The following is a 22,856-nucleotide window of genomic DNA, read 5'->3' as shown; positions in this document are numbered from 1 at the left end:
AGAAAAGAATTTCAAAGTAGCTTAAAAGCTATAAACAAAATAAGAAAAATTGAATTATGATTAATGTTTTTCACCTATAATTTGTTTTCATTTATAATCTTAGTGACATTTAAAAAATATCAGTGAGAGTGACAAAACATGAGAGACACCTAACTCTGGGAAACAAACAAGGGGTGGTGGAAGGGGAAGTGGGGGGGGGATGGGGTGACTGGGTGACAGGCACTGGGGGGGCACTTAGCGGGATGTTATGCTATATGTATGGGTGTTATGCTATATGTTGGAAAATTGAACTTCAATTAAAAAAAACTGCAATTAAAAAAACACAAATTAAAAAAAAAAGTTGTATAATTCCCCAATTGACAAATAGGCATTGCTTAATATGTATTTACTGAACTTAAGTGAAATGAGCAGGAAGAAAAAAATCCAATAAATGTTTTTCTTTGAGACCTTTTTTTTTTTTGTCAACATTTAGCTCTTAAATTTGACCATTAAATGGATTTAAACTCAGAAATAATGAGTTTTTTTTATTACTTAATGTTCATGTTAATCCATTATAAAATTAATTTTGAGGGCACCTGAGTGACTCAATCAGTTAAGTGGCCGATTCTTGGTTTCAGCTTAGGTCATCATCTCAGGATCTTTTTTTTTTTTTTAATTTTTTATTGGAGTTCAATTTGCCAACATATAGCATAACACCCAGTGCATCTCAGGGTCTTGATATTGAGTCCAGCCTTAGGCTCCGAGCTCTATAGGGAGTTTGCTTGAGATTCTCCCCCTCCCTCTGCCTCTCCCCACTATGCTCTCTCTCTCTTTCTCTCCCTCTCAGATAAATAAATAAATCTTCTAAAAAATAAAATCAAATTAATTTAGATACTTTAATCATTTTGAATAGGTACTAAGTTCCCATGGTTCAAAATTGGAAAGATATATACAGTATCCATGGAAACTTCTGGTTTTGTTAACTACTTATATATTCTATCCAGAGACAACTTATGTTACCAGCTTTTGTTTTCTATCCACTGTTGAGGTTTGTAAAATAACACTGTGTCAAGATTAGCATGTAGAGCAATGACCACTGCTTGCCTTTGAGATTAGAGATGTGTAGGTTCTATCATGGATTCTCCTTAGTAGCTTCAGATCTTTGGGCAAGGGGCTTACCATCTCCATGATCCAGTCTCTAACTCTGTAAATGAATAAATTCTTTCCAGGGAGGTTATGAGGTTTAAATGAGGGGATATATGCAAACACCGGCACACAGTAGGTGCTCAGGAAATACCATTTTTTTCATCTTTGTGTATTTCAATCTTCGGATCTAAAGCTTCTTTGATTTTGATTGCTTTAGTGACTTGAATGTATATTTAAAATTTTCAGACTGGTCATTTGAAAGATAAGGGGAACACTGAGGCATTTATTTATCCTTTCATTTCTAGGGTTGCTACATTTATTCATTTAAGATCTGTGGACCTAAAAAAAAAAAAAATGATCTGTGGACCTTCTGTGTATTCCTCATTGCTATGGGCTTCCTTTTTCCCCTCTCTAGCTTCATCCTTTTTATTATTACTCACACAACTTCAGTGCCATTGACTTTAGAAAATCCTACACTTGCCAAATGGAGCAGGAATTAGATTTCCTTTTGTTGAAACTACCTTTCTCCTACAAATGTAATGGACTCTATAGTGTGGTGGTTATGTGTGTTAGTTTTGGAGGCACACAGACCTTGATTGGAATCTGGACTTTGTCACTTTCTAGCTAACTAATCTTAGGCATCTAAATTACTGTATCTAAACCTCAGTTTTTTCATCTGGAAAATTAAGCTAGAAATATCTCCACCCCTGGGGTATTTGAGGATGAAAGGAAAAATATAATAAAAGCTCCTGATATGTAGCAAGTGACCAATAAGCTGTGGCTTTTGTAATTATTATTCTGAAACACAGAAGAGGCCTAAACACTTTCCAAATGTTCTGCTCTGTCTGGCCAGCAAAATGGGGACCTACAGATATGCAAATAAGCTAGCATTTTATAATGGTGGTTAATGATATATGATATTTCCACTTGCCATTTTATATTTTGTTTCACAAGATGGTCTTTAATACATCATTGAATAAATGTTGACTGTTCTCATTCATGAGGATAGGGCTGGAACTAAGTATGGTGGATCTGCTCCTGTGTTGAAGGAGAGCACATCAAATCTACTTGTAAACTTAGATTCTTGATTTTGCTATGGTTGCCTTAATTTCTTTTTCTTTCTTTCTTTCTTTCTTTCTTTCTTTCTTTCTTTCTTTCTTTCTTTCTTTCTTTCTTCTTTCTTTCTTTCTTTCTTCTTTTTTCTTTCTTTCTCTTTCTTTCTCTTTCTTTCCTTTTTTTTTTAATATTTTTTTTCAATTTTTATTTATTTATGATAGTCACAGAGAGAGAGAGAGAGAGAGAGAGAGAGGCAGAGACACAGGCCGAGGGAGAAGCAGGCTCCGTGCACCGGGAGCCCGATGTGGGATTCGATCCCGGGTCTCCAGGATCGCGCCCTGGGCCAAAGGCAGGCGCCAAACCGCTGCGCCACCCAGGGATCCCTTTCTCTTTCTTTCCTTTCTCCAATTTCCCTTTCTCATTCCTTCCCTTTGTTCCTTTCATAATGTTATATCTATTGTAGAGAACAAATAATAGACCAGTTCTGCTTTCAAGGAAGGTACAAGGAGGGACAAAAGCATAAGTTATTAGATAGCATCCACATGTCAGGCCTGGTACTAGACACACTTTCTACAGTTTCTCAATTTAGTCTTCACAGCACCCCTGGAGGTATTAGTTGCCCAGAAAGGGTAACCAAGTTGTCCAAAGTCACACAGCTAACAAGAAAATCTGCCATTTGAAAATAAGATTGTCTGATTCCATATGTAATTGGTAGATGTGTGTATGTGTGTGTGTGTGGAAAATATGAAATATCACAACTTCTCTGCAAACACTAGAGACACTCTAAGGCAGACTGTCATGGCGTTTCTCATTCTCAGTTCTTGTACTTGCAGAAAGTGAAGAAGTTTGGGCATCCACTAGCCTTCAGTACTCTTCCCCTTGCTCTGAGGTTGTACAATAATATTCATTTCTTTCCCTCCCATGGGGCTTCCAGGCTTGTCATCTGTTCACTCTTGATGTATGCTTGCCTCATCACCAAATAGGGTGGCCCAGCAAATGTTTATTTAATGGATGAATTAATAAATAAATGAGAAAGTGAAAGAGAGTGGCTAACATGAGGTCATTTATATATTGGCCTTTGTCTTGTCCTTCTGGACTTGTGATATTGGCTTCTAGCAGATTTTTTAAAACCTCTTTTTTTTTAATCATGCCTCTAAGTTACCCCTCCATACACATGTGCAAAGATGAGGAGGAAGGGGTGTTTTTGGCCAAATAGCATATCTTTGACCCTGGTATCAGTCTCATCCACATCCTCAAAGGCATCTCCCAAAGTTCTATTTGATTACTTGGAAGCCATGAGGCAACCATATTCTCCATGCCTATATTTTCATCTCATTTCTGCTGAGACAGTGTTAAGATTCATCTGTGGGATTCTAGGGAAGAGAAGTTAAGCTATTAATCCCATTGACTGGATGATTTGGATCTCAAACTGATTTATTAATAAGAATTACTTATTTTGACCACTTTCTTCAGAGGAAACTGCTTGGACTTTGCCCCTTCTCTATTGTACCTTTCCCCCTTCCATAGATATCAGAGTTTGAGGAAACATACCAATAGAGAAATCAATTAGCTCTCTTCAGGGTCTCACAATGTGATTTCTGGGAATTGCTGATTCACCAGATTAATCTTCATCAGGTGTATACATAGCACTTAACCCATCAATTCCCTCAAACTCCTTTGGGTTTATGATCCCATTGGCAATAAATACTCTAAGATAAAAGCATAGTGTGTTTGCAGAGACTTCTGTGGATCTGCTCTCTCTGTGGTACATGGAAAAGTCCTTAATTGCAGTCTTGATCTACCATTTACATAGTAAATTTTCTATAATCATTTGCCTTGTTCAGGTTGGTGATTTTAGTCTCTCATCTCTGAATGACTGAACATGTCTAATTCCCATTTTAATCATATTACCTGGATGAGTAAAAGTAGCTCTAGACTGATTTATGCATTTTAGCTGCCAGGGAAAAAAACCCAATCAATGAGATGCTTAACCTGTTTTGAGGGCAGCTACAGGCCATAGGCATTGGTATTCTTGCAGACTATGAGATATTTTATGTTCTGATAAGGGATAGAAATTCTTGTCTCAAATGGCTCCCCATCATACTGAGATCTTGCAACAATAACATTACTGATTCAGACATTAATCTTAAATATCTAGGGAGCCCTAAAACATTGTAACCCACTAGCAAGGACCATGGTAATTGCCACGTAAATCCCCTCCATAATCTGGCTCTTATTATGACCAGCCAGCCAAGGTTTGCCCTTAAATCATCCTGGTTGAACAGAGCCTTGTAGAAGCAGCATCACCTACACATATCTCTGCTTCTTTTCATTAACCTGCTATCCTCTTTACAAATGGGGTTCTTCACCCATTCCCTTCCTCCAGATTAGTAATGCCCTGTTAAGTAAACAAACATGAAATTTCAAAGGGAAACAGGAGCAATAATCATTACCAGCTGCCATGTCAAGCATTGGGAAATCACGATTTGCAGAGAAAAATCCACGCTGCCTTTTGAAGGCACTCAGGCCTTTAGAACTGGATAAATGTATAACTTCCAAGCCAGACTCTATTGTTTCAACAATAAGTCCTGAGCCTTGGGAAAGGTGCTGAGAAATGAACTTTGGTTTTCTCCACAATCTATCTGGAGCATTCGGTGACGACATTGACTTTGAAATTAGGCTAACCTGGCCAATCCTACTGCTCACCAGCTTGGGTAAGTTATTAATTTCTGTATCTATTCATTCAGTCCACAAATATTTTGTGTTTTTTTTTATGATAGTCACAGAGAGAGAGAGAGAGAGAGAGAGGCAGAGACACAGGCAGAGGGAGAAGCAGGCTCCATGCACCGGGAGCCCGACGTGGGATTCGATTCCGGGTCTCCAGGATCGCGCCCTGGGCCAAAGGCAGGCGCTAAACTGCTGCGCCACCCAGGGATCCCTATTTTGTGTTTTATACTTGCTAGGCACTGTCTATACAAAACAACAACAACAACAACAACAACAACAACAAAACCACTAAAACCCCCTCCCAAATCTAAAATAATCCAAAGACAATGGGAAACTCAGAAAAATCTCAGAAAAAAAGTTAACTAGACTTGGAAGGTGAAGGTGGGCTTCTTAGAGGAAACAATATGTAAGATAAGACATGGAAGATGAAGAGGATTAGTCCCAGCTTTCTTATCTGTGAAATGGGCATGATGAACCTACCTTGAAAGTAGTTACAACATTAAATGAGATGATGGTTCTTAAATGCACAACTTTAATGGACTCAAGTGTGGCATGTGATAAATCTTACCAGTGTTTTTATCTGATTGTAAGTTACATTTTTCATTGTATACAATTTTGAAATGGCACAGAAATATTAAAAAGGAAGAAAATAAAAGCCACTTATATCCTACATTCTAAAAATGTTTACCTTGTGTTGACATTTTAACATATTTCCTTTCAAACACTTTTGTTCCTTTATAAACTCACATTTTGGAGGTTATCCTTTTTTTATTTTATTTTTTAAAGATTTTACTTATTTTATTTATTCATGAGAGACACACAGAGAGACAAAGAGGCAGAGACACAGGCAGTGGGAGAAGCAGGCTCCATGCAGGGAGCCTGACATGGGACTCGATCATGGGTCTCCAGGATCAGGCCCTGGGCTGAAGTCGGCGCTAAACCGCTGAACCACCCGGGCTGCCCGGAAGTTATCCTTTTAATGTATTCTGAATCCTTATTATGTTAAAGCACATCATCAAACAGTCATTGTAAACATTATTTTCAATGACTACAACAAATGGATTTATTATAATTTAGTTAATAATTCATCTATTTCTATTCATTTAGGCGGTTTTCAATTTGTAGCCATTATAAATTGAATTTTAGACTATTATAAATCATGCTTAAATGAACATCTTTGTGCATAAATCTTTGTGCCTATTTTTGATTATTTCCTTAGGCTAGCTTCCCAGTAGAATGGCTGGGTCATAGGCTATGAATATTTTTAAGGCTCTGTAGTAATATTGCCAAATTGTCTTCCAAAGGGGTTATAACAATTTACATTCTGATGGGGAGTGAATGAGCTGGCCTATCTCCATATGCACTTGCCAGCTAAAGTGAAGTTACCATTACTGTTCTTATTACCATTTGCCATTAGGTCCTCAGAGGCATAACAGGCTTTCAGAATTCAACTAGATTTATTTTTCTTGTCACTAAATTTAAAAGTAGTACCTGTATTTTATAACTACTGGGAAAATAGAGAAAAATAATCAAACAAACAAATAAAAGAAAACCAAAGTATGAACAATCCTACTAATCAGAGATAACCACTCTCAAACCAATATTTTTAAATTGTATTTACAATGTAGATGTGTTTTCATAATTGCTCTGCATGTCATTAACATTCTTTTTAAAATGCCATTTTAAACAATTGCCTGTACAACCATTTTTCTGATCATTTCCACCCCCCTCTCAGCCCTGGGGGTGTGAGGAATTAAACATATTTATCAAATTCTATAGACTAGGGTTTCTCAAGCTTGGCATACTTTGGACCAGATAATTCTTTGCTGTTGGAGGACTGTCCTGTGCACTATAGGATATTCAGCAATTCCCTGCCTTCTACTCACCAAATGCCAGTGGTACCATCCCACTCACACCCAGACTTGGGGTAACCAAAGATATCTCCAGACTTTGCCAAATGTCCCCTGGATGGCAAATCTACTCCAGGCTGATGCCATTGAACTATACTCACCATCCCATGTTCCTGGAGTGGCCGTGGTTGGCCTAGATTTAAATGACCCCAGTGAGGGCACATTGACAACCAGCTGAGATGGCACATTTCAGACAGCTCCACCCAAAAAGTGCTTCCTTACATGAATCTGAGTCTTCTTGAACTTTTTAGGCACTATCTTGGCTTTTCATTTATATATATACATATATATATATATATATATATATATATATATATATATATATTCTGCAGAAATCTTTTATCTTTTGTACAGCTATTTCCAAAATTAGAAGGCTACTAATATTTTTAAACTAAAGAACCCCTTTCTTTTTCCCCATCACTGAGACATCTTTTCAATCCCCTCTCAATATAGTCTCCATCTTCTGAATGTATCTCTCTTCTGGTCTTTTACTGTCCTTTTTGGTGTGGCATCGAATGTGAACTGAACAGAGTAGAACAGGACAAATCAGGTTTTTCCTGCCTCTATCTCAGCCCACAGACTATGAATCTTATGAAATTACCTTTATTCCACCATTTTTGATCCACCATGAAATGGAAATTTCATATTCTAAAACCTAACATATTTCCACATATTCAAACATCAACTTTACCTTTATGGAGACTATCACATCAATGGCTCCTATTTCATTTACTGTTGATTAGAGACTCTAAAATTGTTCACAAATCCCCAAGTTTGACTTGTCTGATTAAACCAAGAGTCAGCTGCCCCATTTCTAATGACTGTATGCCCACAGAAACTAGACAGAAAAGCATAGAAATATAGAGTGATGGAATAGGAAGAGACCAAAGAAACCATTTGATTTCACATCCTCCTTTTACACAGGGGTACCGAGGATCAGAGACAAAATGCTTGTCCAAGTTTTACAGCTAACTCTTAGTAGGATTTCATCTGGAAGCCTGATTCCAAGACTACTGATCTGTTCGAGGACACCAAGAAAAACAATGGAATGGGTTAAAAAAATGTATAGTGTGTGTGTGTGTGTGTGTGTGTGTGTATTTGTGTGTAAGTATTCTGTTAATGTAGATAGATAAATAGAGCAAGGAAAGAAAGATGGGACTAGCAGGCACAACCTATAACAGTGAGGTCTGCAAAGAAAGAAAATTGATGAGAAGATCAGGAAATGAGCAAATGTGTTTTTATGACTGTGGCCAAGACAATAAAATATATTTGACTGGGCAAATCTGAATGGGAAAAAGAATGGGTCAACTGAATCCTGCTCCTTCTAAGTGTTCAGGTCTTCCCTTTCAATATAGCCACTTTAAATTAATTTCATTAATGGACCACAGGAATCTTGGGCAGACAGTGGTTATTGATATTCTGGATCTCAGTGTAAATTAGTCCTAGTCACATTAGCCCCCTGCATTTCCCCACCTCTACTACTTTTTTTGTCTTCCTCTAGCTGGTCAAGGCTCTATTCCACTAGAAAGAGAAAACAATTTCTAAAGTGAACATTTGATGGGTACCTGGTGGCTCATTTGGTTAAGCTACTACCTTCAGCTCAGAGAACTGGGTTCGAGCCCTGCATCAGGCTCCCTGGTTCTCCCTCTCCCTCTGCCCCTCCCCCCACTTGTGTTCTCACTCACTTTGCTCTCTCACTCTCAAATAAATAAATTCTTTAAAATAAATAAATAAAATGAGCATTTGATGAATTTAACCAAAAAGTCACCACCACCATCAACTTTGAAAACAATAATAAAAATTCAAAAAATCTTCACTATTTTGTTTCTAATTGGCTTTGGTTTCCCATGCACCTATCAAGTTCAATAAATGGACAATATAAATAAACAATGTGGCTATTTCACAAGACACTTGCACACTTATCTCCCCTCCCTGCACCCTTTTCCCTGTCAACTCATAAACTTTGTATGTGCTTTGTGACTCAGCATACCTGTGACAATAACTATATGGCCCTTTATAGATATCAACAGGATGTTTGATTTAGGTTAGCCATGAATAAATACTGATATCACTAATCCTAAACATCACAAGTAAGATAAAAATAAATATTCTGACCTTGCGGTGAGTGAGTAATTGGACATGAATTACATTTGTCTTTTTGATAATGATGCAAAGCAGAATGGCAGAGTGAGGGGACATCCTGTATTTACGTGCTTCCACGACAATGGGTAATTAAGTGGAGTTGAATAGTTTAAGGTCAAACTGTGGTTTGACTCTTTATTTGCTGCTTTCAGGAGCACAGCTGAGACCAAAGGGGTAAACAGTGATGCCCTCCAATGGCCAGGATATTTAGGAATATGGGTTTTAGAATCAGGGACAAAAATTGCTCTCGGATTCCTGCTCTGTCTAGCCTTCTGGTTTGTCTGGGCTCAGATGAGATGAAATATGAACATGTCATACAGTAGGCGACACACATATGGTAGAAATTAATAGCATTGCTTCCCTATAGGTAAGTGAAATCTCTGATTCCATTTCTTTAGTTAAATGATTCCTAACCCTTTAACAGTGGTCATGCACCTTTTTGAAAGTATGATGAAGACTATGGGCCCACTTCCCAGTAAGCACACCACTCATGCAGACACATGTACATGTAATCTCTCTGTCACACACACACCACACATGAACACGCATGCATGTGCAAACACATATATCTCCCACACACTTATACACACATCACACATACCAAATATGCATATGCACTTATACACACTCTTACATAACATTCCAGAAGGTTGTTAGAACTTCAGCAAGCTTATCCCTTTCAGGGATCCCTGAAAACTAGAAAAAGAACTCCATCCAAGTTGTTTTGGGGCAAAAAAGCTTTAGAAACAGTATCCTTTATCAAATGTGTCAGTATTCCCTAGGCACTTCCCATTTAAAAAAACAAGGCAAAGAAAAGTCTACTAGCTTGCCAGAAGTCAGGGCTGGCTCATGGGAATAGGACCTATGTAGACACACCATGAGGGCCCTGCACTTAGAAGGCCCCACACTTGACTTAATGCTCTACTGTTCCTGACTTGACATTTTGAAGAGCAGGCCCCATGTTTTCATTCTGCCTGGAGCCCACAGTTGTAGAGCTGATCCTTCTCCAAGTCACAGTCACTCACCCTGTGGGTTGCCAAGCAGAGATTCTCCCTCCACCTTTGCCTCCCCAATCCAGACTTCTCCAGATTACCCCTTATTTCCCCCCATCACAGTTATCCTCATTTTACATAGAAATTTTATATGTTTATTGTTTGATTCTGTAATCAGCTCCATGAGAGCAAGGCTTTGATTTCTGCTGTATACCACACCTAGTACAGTGCCTGGCACATGGCCAGTCCTTCATAAATATGCATTGAATGAATGAATGAATTCAACTTAGGCACCTTGAAAGCAGAGCATCCTTTACATTTAACCAGTTAACACAATGAGCTATCATCCTGTAGTCTCTTATTACAGCATCACCCTGTACACTGAGAAAATTCAGAGTTCCCTGGGGGCCAGCAGATACACATGACTCTTTTGAAATAAGAATCTGTGCATTTGACTGGAGGAAAAATAGGAGGCACTTTTCAAGAAAACAAATTCTGCTGTCACACTTGATTATTGGAATAATAGAGAGTAAAAAAAAAAAAAAAAAACCCTAACACTTCTTGAATACCTACTCTGTACTTAGAGATAGGTAATTAAAGGTATTTTACTTAATTTAATTTAATTATCCCTCAACCCATTTGTGGATGCTTTATTATCTCCTCCATCTTATGGAAAAGGCTCAGAGGTGATCAATCCCTCACCCCAGCTTCCTCAGCCAATAAAGGATGAACATGTAATTTGCCATTACGGAGTGATGATGGTTATAGCATATCAACTTTTATAACTTGGGAAGCTCATATCTTCCTGTAAATAAAAAGAGTATTATTTATGGGGATATTCAAGTTTGGGATCCAGTTTTCCTCCCTGCTTTTTTTGCTGGGTTTTGCTTTCTTTGGTGAGAGTTAAGGAAAGGGAGGTCAAAGGCAATATGGTGTCAGTTATTCATTTCCTCTGATATTCATTTACTTAGGATTTATGGTGCCAGGCTCTGTGCTGGCTGCTTGTGGGGGATACAGAGGTGAATCAGACACTGTCCTGTTCTCAAGAAGGTCACTGCTTCCCGTTGGCAACAAAATATTCAGTCATTCCATAAATACCCATCCCCTTAGCAGCTACACTCTGCCCAGCACAGGGCTAATTGACAAATGGACCATCACCCTTTTCCTCATGGAGCTCCCAGCCTGGAAGGGAGGCTCCTGACTTCCAAAAAATGCAATGATCAAAATGCAGAAGCTATTGTAAGAGGTGTGAGAACAAAGGTCTGTGTTGCTCCTGGTTGTATTCTGTTGGTAGTTAGTACAGTTCCTGGCATGTACTAGGTGCTCAATAAATATTTGTCAAGATACTGAAGTGTTCCAGTGCCATCAAATGTAAAGGACGATGGGCCTCCTGTTGAGGGAAGTAGTATGTTGAGAGAGAGGTAATATCAGACAGGTGAAATCTGAGCTTTTCTTAATCAAGAATGTTTGCAAGGAAAGGACCTTTGAGAAGAAAGAAAAAAGATACCGATGAGTCAAAGATTAGCTTTGCTAAAATTGTACAGGGGCAGTTGAATTTGGTGAGAGTCTGCGTTTCCAGAACAGGTGGGGATGACAAGAAGCCATGGAAAGTGGGGCAAGGGCAGACTGTGAAAGCCTGTGTGCCTGGCTAGCACGGAAAGACACTGTCAGACTTGCAGTGCAGTAGTTTTGACCAGAAGTTAAGTCAGTGGCAGTGAGGATAAAAGAGAATGGACAGGTAGAGTTATAAGAATATGGACTCAGGGACACCTGGGTGGCTCAGCAGTTGAGCGTCTGCCTTCGGCTCAGGACATGATCCCGGGGTCCTGAGATTGAGTCCCACATTGGGCTCCCTGCAGGGAGTCTGCTTCTCCCTCTGCCTATGTCTCTGCCTCTCTCTGTGTCTCTCATGAATAAATGAATAAAATCTTAAAAAAAAAAAAGAATACAGACTCATATTTACTCCTCACAACCAGTCATTATTATCAAGATATTATTATCCTAACTCCATGATAAAGATATTATTATCCCTGCTTTACAGATGAAGAAATAAAGGCTTATGGAGGTTAAATGACTTTTTCTTTGGTCATAATCAGTTTCATAGTCAAAATTCAAAGCCCACGTATCTGACTGTAGCCAAGTATGTGGGAGAAATGCAGATGGTAGATGAGGCTAATTAGGTAGACCTAGATTGCACGTAGAAGACCCTATGGGCTTGATCCAGTCAATACCCTGGAGAACTCCTTGGGCTGGCCCGTTGTTGAAAGATTTTGAATTTATATACCTGCATCACACACCTCACTACTCCTTATTGCCCACAAAGCCTCTTTACATGTTCATGTGAACAGTCTGCCCCAATGAAGGCAACTAACCAAGAATGACTGAATAGGGAGTCTTAAAAAGGCAGAGCTCATTACAACCCATTTTGAGACAATAAGAAGATGTCAGTAAAGGATTTGAGATGAAGCAAAAAAAAAAAAAAAAGCAAAAAAAAGAGTTAATTTGGAATTGACATTTGGGAACTTTCATGAGTAGAGAAACAGGAAACCAGGGGATTTGTATTCAGTCCAGATGTGAGATGGACAGGAAGAGGGAAGGAACATGCAGAAAGATAATAGATTCCATTCTCTGCAGTCTGCCTAGAGCCGAAGAGGGGGGTGGATTTAGAGGGTGCGGGAAAGGAGGAAGAGGTAGGCCCCTGATCCTTTAGCATAATTCCCTTCTGGTGGAGTCATCTGTGTGAGTGAAGAATGAGGAGTCTGTGACCTGAGTACCATGTTTGTACAGTTCTTCACTTACCTAAAATGTTCTGGCTCTTTGAAAATTAGCAAGATTTACAAATTGGTGTGGTTATGGAGAAATGAGGAATTCCATACACAGTTCTGGAAGTAAATTGGTGAAGCCTTTTGAGACCAAAAAAAAAAAAAAAAAAGGAATATTGGGAATATTTTCTAAGAGTATTTAAGACATTCCTTTTCCGAAACCTGTCCTATGGAAACAATCTGAAATGCAGGCAAAACTCTAATACAAACACACACGTTCATCACAGTATATAAAACAGTCAGAAAACTGTAAAACATCTAAGTATCCAATGTCAAGCAAATTTTGGTATATTCACAAAATGAATAATATGCAACAGCTTAGTGCTTATTTAATAAGAATGTTCAGTAACGTGAGAAAGTATTTATGTTATAATAGCAAGTGAAAATAGCAGGATGCATAGTTGTATACATGATATGGCGTGCTTAGAAAAATTCCAAATTCTGTATGCCAGGGGTTGGCAAGTTATGGCTCATGGGCCAAATCTATGCTGCTGCCTGTTCTTATAAATAACTGAAATCCAGCCACACTCATTCTGCATGTATTGTCTACAGCTGCTTCTGCGCTACAATGGTGGAATTGAGTTGTTGTGATATAAAGACCATCACTCCTCACAACCTCAATATTTATCATCTGGTTCTTAGAGAGTTTGCTGACTCTTGCTGGATGCCGAAACGTTAATAATGATTTTTGCAATTGCAGAATTGTGTTTTTGAATAAAGCTCTGTTATATTTATCTTTTATTTTCACAAGAGACACGTATTATTTTTACAATGTGTAAAAAAAGAATATTTAAAAATACCTGGCTACAAAAGAGAACGTAACATTTGCTATGATTTCCTCAGGACCGAATTCAGCTATGCAAAGTGAGGCAGTTCTGCTTACGTTGCTATGAGTATTAGGAAGTCCCAAAGCGAACCCCCAGGGGTGATGACCTGTTCCACATTTTGAGTACATCCTTCAAGGGTGTGTTGTGCAGAGGGAAAATCTTGTGCTTTCCATAGCTATAGATTTGGCTACAATGCTGATTTTACATTGAGGAGGTTCGTGTGATAATGGAGAGAATCATTTCCCACAGCGGCTGACCTTCAGACGAGAATAGGATGCCTAAACACTTCGGGGCTCCAGTTGCCTGGTTTTCAAAACCAGCATAATAACCCATCACCTGCTACTAGTCAGAGGGCTGACTCAGATATCTTCTTGACCTTCTGTCTGGCTCTCAACTCTGCATTTCCATGATTTATCCATAATATTTGCTCAGCTTTCAGCACTGACGATCTTGCTCACTTGACTTCCAGAATTAGTGGGATGCAGGGATGGCAGTCAATATGGGGAGAAAAGCCTCTCTCTCCTCCACGAAACTCTCACATATCACCTGATGCCACCTGATGACCTCTGAGAAATAGAATCCCGAGTGGGATGGTACCCCTGCCTCTTCCGTCTCCCCAACCTATGTTCCCTCCAGTGGCTTTGATGTTGTGTGTTAAATGCCCTGCAATGCATGCCATTCCATGTATTGTTCAAAGAAATATGATGTCTGTGGGAAAGAAACACAATTCTGTTTGCTATGCTTCAGCCACCAAGAAAATGTACTAAAATAGCTAAAAAGGCAGTTCACCGGAAGAAAAATTCAAATAGATCTTTTTCTTGTAGTTCATAGTTCTGGTTTCTGTTTTTAATGGGGTTTTCATGGGGGAAAACATTCAACCTGAGAGCTGGACATTTTGAGACAGCAGAGGTGAGGACACCCACATGTCTTTCATTGTTGCCACAATTTCCCAGCCAAATTCAGGCACCATCCCTTGTAGGCAGAGACTTTTTTCAAAGTGTCATGTGGGTGATATAGGACATTTTCAGTTCCAAGAAGAACACGTTCTGAGGATCTACTGTATGTACAGCATGGTGACGATAGTTAATAATGTGTACACTTGAAAGTTGGTGAGAGTAGGTCTTAAGCATTCTCACCAAAGGAAAAAGAGAGGCGCCTATATTAACTGTGTGAAGTGACAGACATAATCATTTTACAATGGCTATGGATATCAAATCATTGGGTTGTATACTTTCAAAAGAATAAGAAAGCAAATAAAAACCCCCAAAGAGTCACCTACAGTTTATTTCTTTGTAAGTACAGAACGTAGCCAGGGAGAAAGTTGATGGCTACATAAACTTCGTGGAGAAAAGGAAAGGGGATCTTAAACATCCCTTCTGTTGGATTGCTTAAATTATCTTCTTCCAAATAAATATGTTCTGCTGGATGCCTTTCCCGTCCACAGCTCTGTATGCCCAGGATTTGTTTCCCCAGATCCTGTGGCAATGGGAATGGGAAGACCATATCTTCCTTCCCATTGCACAGGGCATGGCAAACTGGTGAAGGCATCGCATTTCTGGTTAAATGCAGACAGTTGGAAAAGGGGAGGAAAAGGTTACCTATCTTCCTCCAACCCTCTGACTACTGCCCTGGAACTTACACATTCTGATCTACTGTTTCATCTTAAGCATGGCAATTCTGTTACTCATGCTGAAAACACATTGCGCTGACTTTAGACACAGTTTCTAAGGCCATACCTGAGCCACACAACATTTGCTGTATGACCTTGGAAGCCCTGAACTGATATGAGTAATCCCCCAACTTATTCACATTTTCAACTCCAAATAACTGGGTTTTCTAAAATCCAAAGCATGCTCCAAGATTGAGGTTCTCTTGGGCATTGAGATGATGGCCATTCAAGTTTTAATTGAAAAAGTTTAGACTCTTTTAGCCTCATTTCCACCCATGTCCCTTCACCATCACGCAACCCCACTGGGAGGAGGAAGGCATTCACCAATGACCTTGGCATCATGATAAAAGTGATGTAAGTATAATAGGATCTTTCATAATTCTCAGATGTTTTTGAAAATGCTCTCTTCCTCCCAGAATGCCTTCACTTCTCTTCCTTAACTGCATGCTTCCATTTGTTTTTCAAGACCCAGCAGGAATGATCCCGCACCAGGAAATCTCCCTGAACTTCTGTAGCCATTATATGGGCCTGACCTATTTCATTCATTTCTCTTCCAGTACAGAATTGGCTTGCGATTCAAGAGTCAGACTGCTTGACTATGAATTTTGAACCTCTCATTAGTAACCACACTATTCTAGACAAGTTACAGAACCATTTTGCCCTTAGTTCCTCATGTTGAAAATGGGTCTAATGAGAGTCTCTGTCACAAAGAACTGTGGTGGGAACTAAATGAGACAAAGGGCCTTCAAGCCTCTGCTTGGTGTTTACAACAGAGGAAGAAACTGATGCAGTTTCTTCATTATTATGATAAAGCAGTCACTGTACTGGTGAGCTTCAGAAGCTAAAGGCTTCTGTCCCGCATATTCCTGAGCCTTGAGCTCCTAAACAAGCCTGACGACTACTTACTGGGGAAGGAATGTCTGAGGCTTAGCTGAAATGAGGTCACTTAAGGAAACTGTAAACTGACCCCTACGCCAGGAGAAAACTGTACAGTAATAATGGCAATTAGTTCAAGCAAGATGTGGATGACTGTTGGAATCCAAACAGTGTAGGGCTTGGGGTTGGAAAGAGGATGTGTGTGCGGCTTGCTCCCCTAAATTTAGATAAATCATTTGGAAGAATGTTGAGTATTTTAGGTACTCACCTGGGTAGCCACCCCTACTTCTGTCCTGTGGGAAGGCTCATTGAAACATGGTGGGAGTCATTAGTTCTACGTTCCTCTGTGTTTTTTATTTCAGCGAAATTCTAAGTGACTGATATTGCAGGGTTTTTTTTCCTGTATAAATAAATCCTATTAATAATAGGGTCTACGTATATATGGGAATAGGAAAATGAACCTGGTTACGCCTGATTTGCAAAGTCTTTATTTTCTCCACCTTGCTGGTCAGATCACAGCGATCAATGTCAGTGCCAAACTCATAAGAGGAGCACCCCCTGTTGGTCAATTAAGGGATTTGTATTTGTGAGAGATCTGACCTACAGATAGATGAAGGACTTGGAGCCAGGGAGGGCAGACAATAAAGGAGATCCACCTCTGTGAGCATGAGCTGGCTCAGTCTGTCTTGTTGTCTCCAGTTTCTGCTTCCCACACATGCTATGTCCTTCCTGCTTTCTGCTTTCTTTTGAATTACTCATAGAATACAAATTAGAGAAATCCCTCCCTACTACCTCTCCTTCATCACTACCACCAATGACTTTATAATAGCTCTTAATGATGCATTTTTAAAAATGCCATCTTTTTATACATTCAGTCATTCAACAAATATTTTGATGGACTTATCATGTGCCAAGCACTGTACTGAGTACTAAATAACGGGACGCCTAAATGGCTCAGCAGTTGAGCATCTGCCTTCGGCTCAGGGTATGACCCCAGGGTCCTGGGATCGAGTCCCACATCGAGCTCCCTGCACGGAGCCTGCTTCTCCCTCTGCCTGTGTCTCTGCCTATCTCTGTGTCTCTCATGAATAAATAAAATCTTTTAAAAAATAGACAAAGATGAACAAACCAGGAGTGTTCCCTATTCCTACAGAGCTTAGAGACTATAAGCTTATGCTCATCTGATGCACAGCAGCCACTTATGAGATCATCATTATTATACTCACTTGACAGATGAGGAAACAGATTATTTAGTGAAAGGAAGAGGAACTGGAATTCAGGGTTATGGCTTTCTCCTATACTATACACTGATCCTCACTAGAAGATAGGACGAGACAAAAAAAAGAAGTGCAAAAAGTAAGGGAGAAGATATTAAGCATAAATCCATTAGTTTTCTATTAAAATTATTTATGGGAGATGGGGAAAGGGGTAATGGATGGAAAGGAAGATGAGTTCATGCTCCAAACATCAGGTTTCCCCACTCCATCCCCTTCTCGTTTAAATGCCCTGTCATTTATTGGACACCTTTCAAACTCTAGGAAACACTCTAAAATTCCAAGCTAGGAGGGGTTTCCTTTGCAAGTCTGGCTATTGTAACTTTACGAGAAACTGGTCAATACTTCCTTTTACCAGTTACAAAGCACAGTTTTCTGAATGAATTTTGTATTCAGTAAACAGTTAACCCTTCACCTTTCTGACTCATGTTTTTTATGTTATTACTCAGCTTTTAGAATAAGATGAAGCCTGGGGCAGCTTTTTTGTACCCCCACACACACTCCTACGCACATACTCACACATGCAAACACAATTCACACATATCTGCATCCTTATATGCAATCACTGAGAAACACATGCACAAATGAACATACTTGCATATAAAATCAAATATGTACCTATGCACATTCACTATATATGTAAACACCCTTACACATATGTGTATATATCCACATGTGCACATGCATGTGCACACACACACACAGGTATAGTGTTGCCCTTGTGCTCTCTGTGAGAAGAAGGAAGTAGAAAGACCCAAGATACTTAGCTGAACACTTAAAAACCTGCCAGTCCATGTCTTTGGAGCTGTTTTCTCCTCTAAAAAAAGCAAGATATCACTGCTACTATTATCTGTTGAACCCTTGATTCCTATATCTCCCTATTGCTAGGGTGTGGGGAGATAATCCTTACATCAAATGACTAATGTTGTTTTATTTTTTCCTTTTACACGAAGTCATAGGATTAGGTAATGAAGTAGAACTGAACTCCTGAATTCGAATCCCTCATATGACACACCTCATTTACAGCAGACGTTGAGTAAATATTAGTTACAAGGAAGAATAGAGACTATTTGTATTTCATTAGAACAGAACAAGATATCTACGAGCACATGGTCCAGTCCCTTCATGTTTCAAGCGAAGGTTGAGAGAGACCCAGAGGGCTACGTGATCAGCCTGGAGTCCACACTGCTTACTGTGAGTAGACTGGACTGATGCTATAATCTTTATGGTATCCCGTGAATATGATGACTGAAAGCCACTATTACTGGGAAGTTATTCTCATCTTCTGCTGCAAAACCCTCCTTAGTATTCAAACCAGAAACCAGTAAAACACATAACATAAAGTGAAGTGGGATTTGGGGCAATTATCCAGTGAGCCTTTTGGTTACAGATAACCAAAGCAGGCAATTCAAGTCTCAACTTGATTTTGCTGTCTTCATGTTGATGGTTAAAATAGCCTACTTAAATCCAAATTTGTCCATGTGGATTTCCTTGACTTCTCTCAGGTTTGATGTACCATCCAAGAGAGGAAGTTGGAGAGGGAGGGAGGCAGGGTGGAACAGAGAGATTGAGAGCGAGAGCAAGAGAGAAAGAGAGAGAGGAGAAGGGGAGAGGCAGTTCTGGGGAATGCGACATATAGTCATTTACGATTTTTTTACATTTTAAATTGAAGTAAAAAATACATCAGTAACATCCAAAAAGGGCTCAAATCTTAAGTGTTCAACTAATTAATTGCTTCTATATATGCATACTTGTACACATCTATGTAATCACCACTCATATCAAGGCAAAGAATATTTCTATCACTTCATGTTACTTAATTTTTAAAGTAGGCTCCATTCCCAGCATGGAGCCCAATGTGGGGCTCGAACTCATGACCCTAAGATTAAGTCAGTCGGAGAAGGACAAACATTATATGTTCTCATTCATTTGGGGAATATAAATAATAGTGAAAGGGAATATAAGGGACGGGAGAAGAAATGTGTGGGAAATATCAGAAAGGAAGACAGAACGTAAAGACTGCTAACTCTGGGAAACGAACTAGGGGTGGTAGAAGGGGAGGAGGGCGGGGGGTGGGAGTGAATGGGTGACGGGCACTGGGTGTTATTCTGTATGTTAGTAAATTGAACACCAATAAAAAATAAATTAAAAAAAAAAAAAGACTTGAACTGAGATCAAGAGTCAGATGCTCCACTGACTGAGTCACCCAGGTGCCCCTCCATCACTTAAAAAGATTCCCTTGTGTCCCTTCACAACTGTATCTTCTGCTATAACCACTGTTCTGACTTCTGTGATTATAGATTTGGTCTTCCTGTCCTCGAACGTTACAAATGTAATCATATTGTATGTATTCTTTTCCATCTGACTTCTTTCATTTCACGTAACAGTTGTGAATTTAATCCATGTTGTTGCATATATCAGCAGTTGGTTTTTATTGCTGAGTGGTGTTCCGTTGTATGATTAGGCTATAATTTATTGATTCATATTCATGCTAATGGGCATTTGAATTTTTCCAGTATTCAGTTTTTATGAATCAAGGTGGTTATGAATATTTTTGTACATGCCTTTTAGTATATTTCATCTCTCTTGTGTATATATCTAGGAATAGGGCTTCCGGGTTACAGTGTAGGCAAACATTTTGCTCTAGGTAGTTACAACAGTTTCTGAAAAGTAATTGAACTTACTCATACTCTAACTAGCAATATATAGAGTTCCATTTACTTCCCAAACTTATCAATACTTGGTATTGTTTGTCTTTTTAAAATTAAAGCAATTCTGATAAATATGTGGTGGTAACTCACTATAGTTTCAATTTGCACTTTCCTGATGAATGATCTGTATAAAGGGCCCGTTCAACTGTTTTTGTCATACTTAAAATGAGTATTTGTCCTTTTGTTATTAATTTGTTAGAATTTTTAATGTATTCTAGGTATGAGTCTTCTGTCAGAAAAAAACAAAACAAAACCTAACAAAACATGCACAGAATTACAAAAACCTTATCCCAGACTGTGGTTTGCCTTTTCAATTTCTTGTGTCTGTTTAAAAAAAATATCTACTGCCCCAAGGTATGAATATACCTTTATCTTTTTCTGGAAGTTTTACCATCATATTTGGTATGCATCACATCTGTAACTAATTTGGGGGTATTATATGAGGTATAGTCAAGTTTTATTTATTTATTTATTTATTTATTTATTTATTTATTTATTTATTATTATTTATTTATTTATTTCAGATATAGAGATAGAGACGAGGAAAGAGAGATCAAAACCACAATGAGATACCACCTCACACCAGTGAGAATGGGGAAAATTAACAAGGCAGGAAACCACAAATGTTGGAGAGGATGTGGAGAAAAGGGAACCCTCTTGCACTGTGGTGGGAATGTGAAATGGTGCAGCCACTCTGGAAAACTGTGTGGAGGTTCCTCAAAGAGTTAAAGATAGATCTGCCCTAGGACCCAGCAATTGCACTGCTGGGGATTTACCCCAAAGATACAGATGCAATGAAACGCCGGGACACCTGCACCGCGATGTTTCTAGCAGCAATGGCCACAATAGCCAAACTGTGGAAGGAGCCTCGGTGTCCATAGAAAGATGAATGGATAAAGAAGATGTGGTTTATGTATACAACGGAATATTACTCAGCCATTAGAGATGACAAATACCCACCATTTGCTTCAACGTGGATGGAACTGGAGGGTATTATGCTGAGTGAAGTAAGTCAATCGGAGAAGGACAAAACATTGTATGTTCTCATTCATTTGGGGAATATAAATAATAGTGAAAGGGAATATAAGGGAAGGGAGAAGAAATGTGTAGGAATTATCAGAAAGGGAGACAGAACATAAAGACTCCTAACTCTGGGAAACAAACTAGGGGTGGTAGAAGGGGAGGAGGGCGGGGGTGGGGTTGGGGTGAATGGGTGACGGGCACTGGGGGGGGGGCACTTGACAGGATGAGTACTGGGTGTTATTCTGTATGTTGGTAAATTGAACACCAATAAAAAATAAATTTATTAAAAATAATAATAATAAAATAAATTTTTTTAAAAAGCAGGGTAAAGAGCAGAGAAAAAGGGACAAGCAGACTGCACTGAGCACAGAGCCCCATGTGGGGCTCGATTCCATGACCCTGAGATCATGACCTGAGGTGAAACCAAGAGTAAGACACTTAACTGACTGTGCCACTCGTGTGCCCCTCCAGTTTTATTTTTTAACACCTTGATACCCAATATTTTATTTAAAACATCTTCTCTCCTCTGAATCGGCACTTTTATCATAAATCAGTGACTATGGTTGTATGGACTCTCTTCTGTTCCATTAGTCTCTCTATTCTTGTACCAATATACACTGTGTTAATAATTGTAGCTTTTTAGAAGTTCTCAAAATCTGACAGTGTAAATCTCTCAATTTACTTCTGCAAAATTTCTTTGGCTATCCTAGGTTCTTTGCAATTCTATGTAAATTTTAGAACAGCATGTATATTCCAACAACAAAAAATTTAAAAACTTCAGAGATTTTAACTGGAATTAGATTGAATCTGTAGATAAGTTTGGAGATTTATATCTTAGAAATGCTGAATTTTCCAAACCATAAGCCTGGTAAGTCTCTCCACATATTGAAGTCTTCTTTAAATTCTCTCAGCATTGGTTTCCAATTTTCAGTGTAGAGGTCTTAAAACTTTGATTAGAGTTAGTCCTAATAGTGTGCTATTTTCTGATGCTATTGTAAATGTTATTTTTTTTTAAACAGCGTCTCCAACTTTCTGTACTTAGTATATAGAACTACAATTAACTTTTGAATATAAACTCTATGGCCAATGACCTTACTCTGTTATTAGCTCTGATAGTTTGTACATTCTTTTGACTTGCTTCCTACACAATTATAACATCTCTGAATAAGACAGTTTTCTTCTTCCTTTTGAATCTGTATGCATTTTATTTATTTTTCTTGCCTTATTGCACTAGCCAAGACTTGTATAATATTAACCATAGGTGTTAATAGGGAGAGAGAGACATAAGATATCTGTAGTTTGAAGGTGAGGAAGATACAGTGTGAAATATAGAAGTTGAGAGTACAAAGCCCAATTTCTCTGACCCTATAATTGGCTGAAAGAGAGAGAATACTGCCTCTGGAGCAATTTTGGTGAGACAGATCTTGTGCTTGTATTAACAAACTTCCATCACTCAGAACTGAGTTAATTGTTCTGGTAGGTTGTGTCCAATGTCCTATGTAACTCCTTGATCTAATCTCATGAAGGAGTGATTGATTGAGGTTAGACTATCTCAAAATTGATTTTCCTATAACCCTCTACTGCCTATGCAATTTTCATTAATCCCTTCTATCCTTTATTTGCTCATTAAACAGGTGTTTATTAAGTGACTCTTATGTGCCGTGCACTTTGAAAGACACTGGGAAATTCTTTTAAAAAATAG

At 38.8% G+C, this 22,856-nt stretch overlaps 1 long non-coding RNA gene across 1 annotated transcript; it reads left to right on the top strand.

Moving 5' to 3' along the window:
* The first annotated feature begins 3,991 nt into the window (after positions 1–3,991).
* LOC125752332 (uncharacterized) lies at positions 3,992–21,293 on the top strand. The gene is made up of 3 exons (XR_007401563.1): positions 3,992–4,895; positions 18,505–18,614; positions 20,656–21,293. It is a non-coding gene; the product is annotated as an uncharacterized LOC125752332 (long non-coding RNA).
* The last annotated feature ends 1,563 nt before the right edge of the window (positions 21,294–22,856 follow it).

Source organism: Canis lupus, chromosome 13, assembly GCF_003254725.2.
Source record: "Canis lupus dingo isolate Sandy chromosome 13, ASM325472v2, whole genome shotgun sequence".
Lineage (NCBI taxonomy): Eukaryota > Metazoa > Chordata > Mammalia > Carnivora > Canidae > Canis > Canis lupus.
This window is presented reverse-complemented; position numbering and strand designations above follow the sequence as displayed.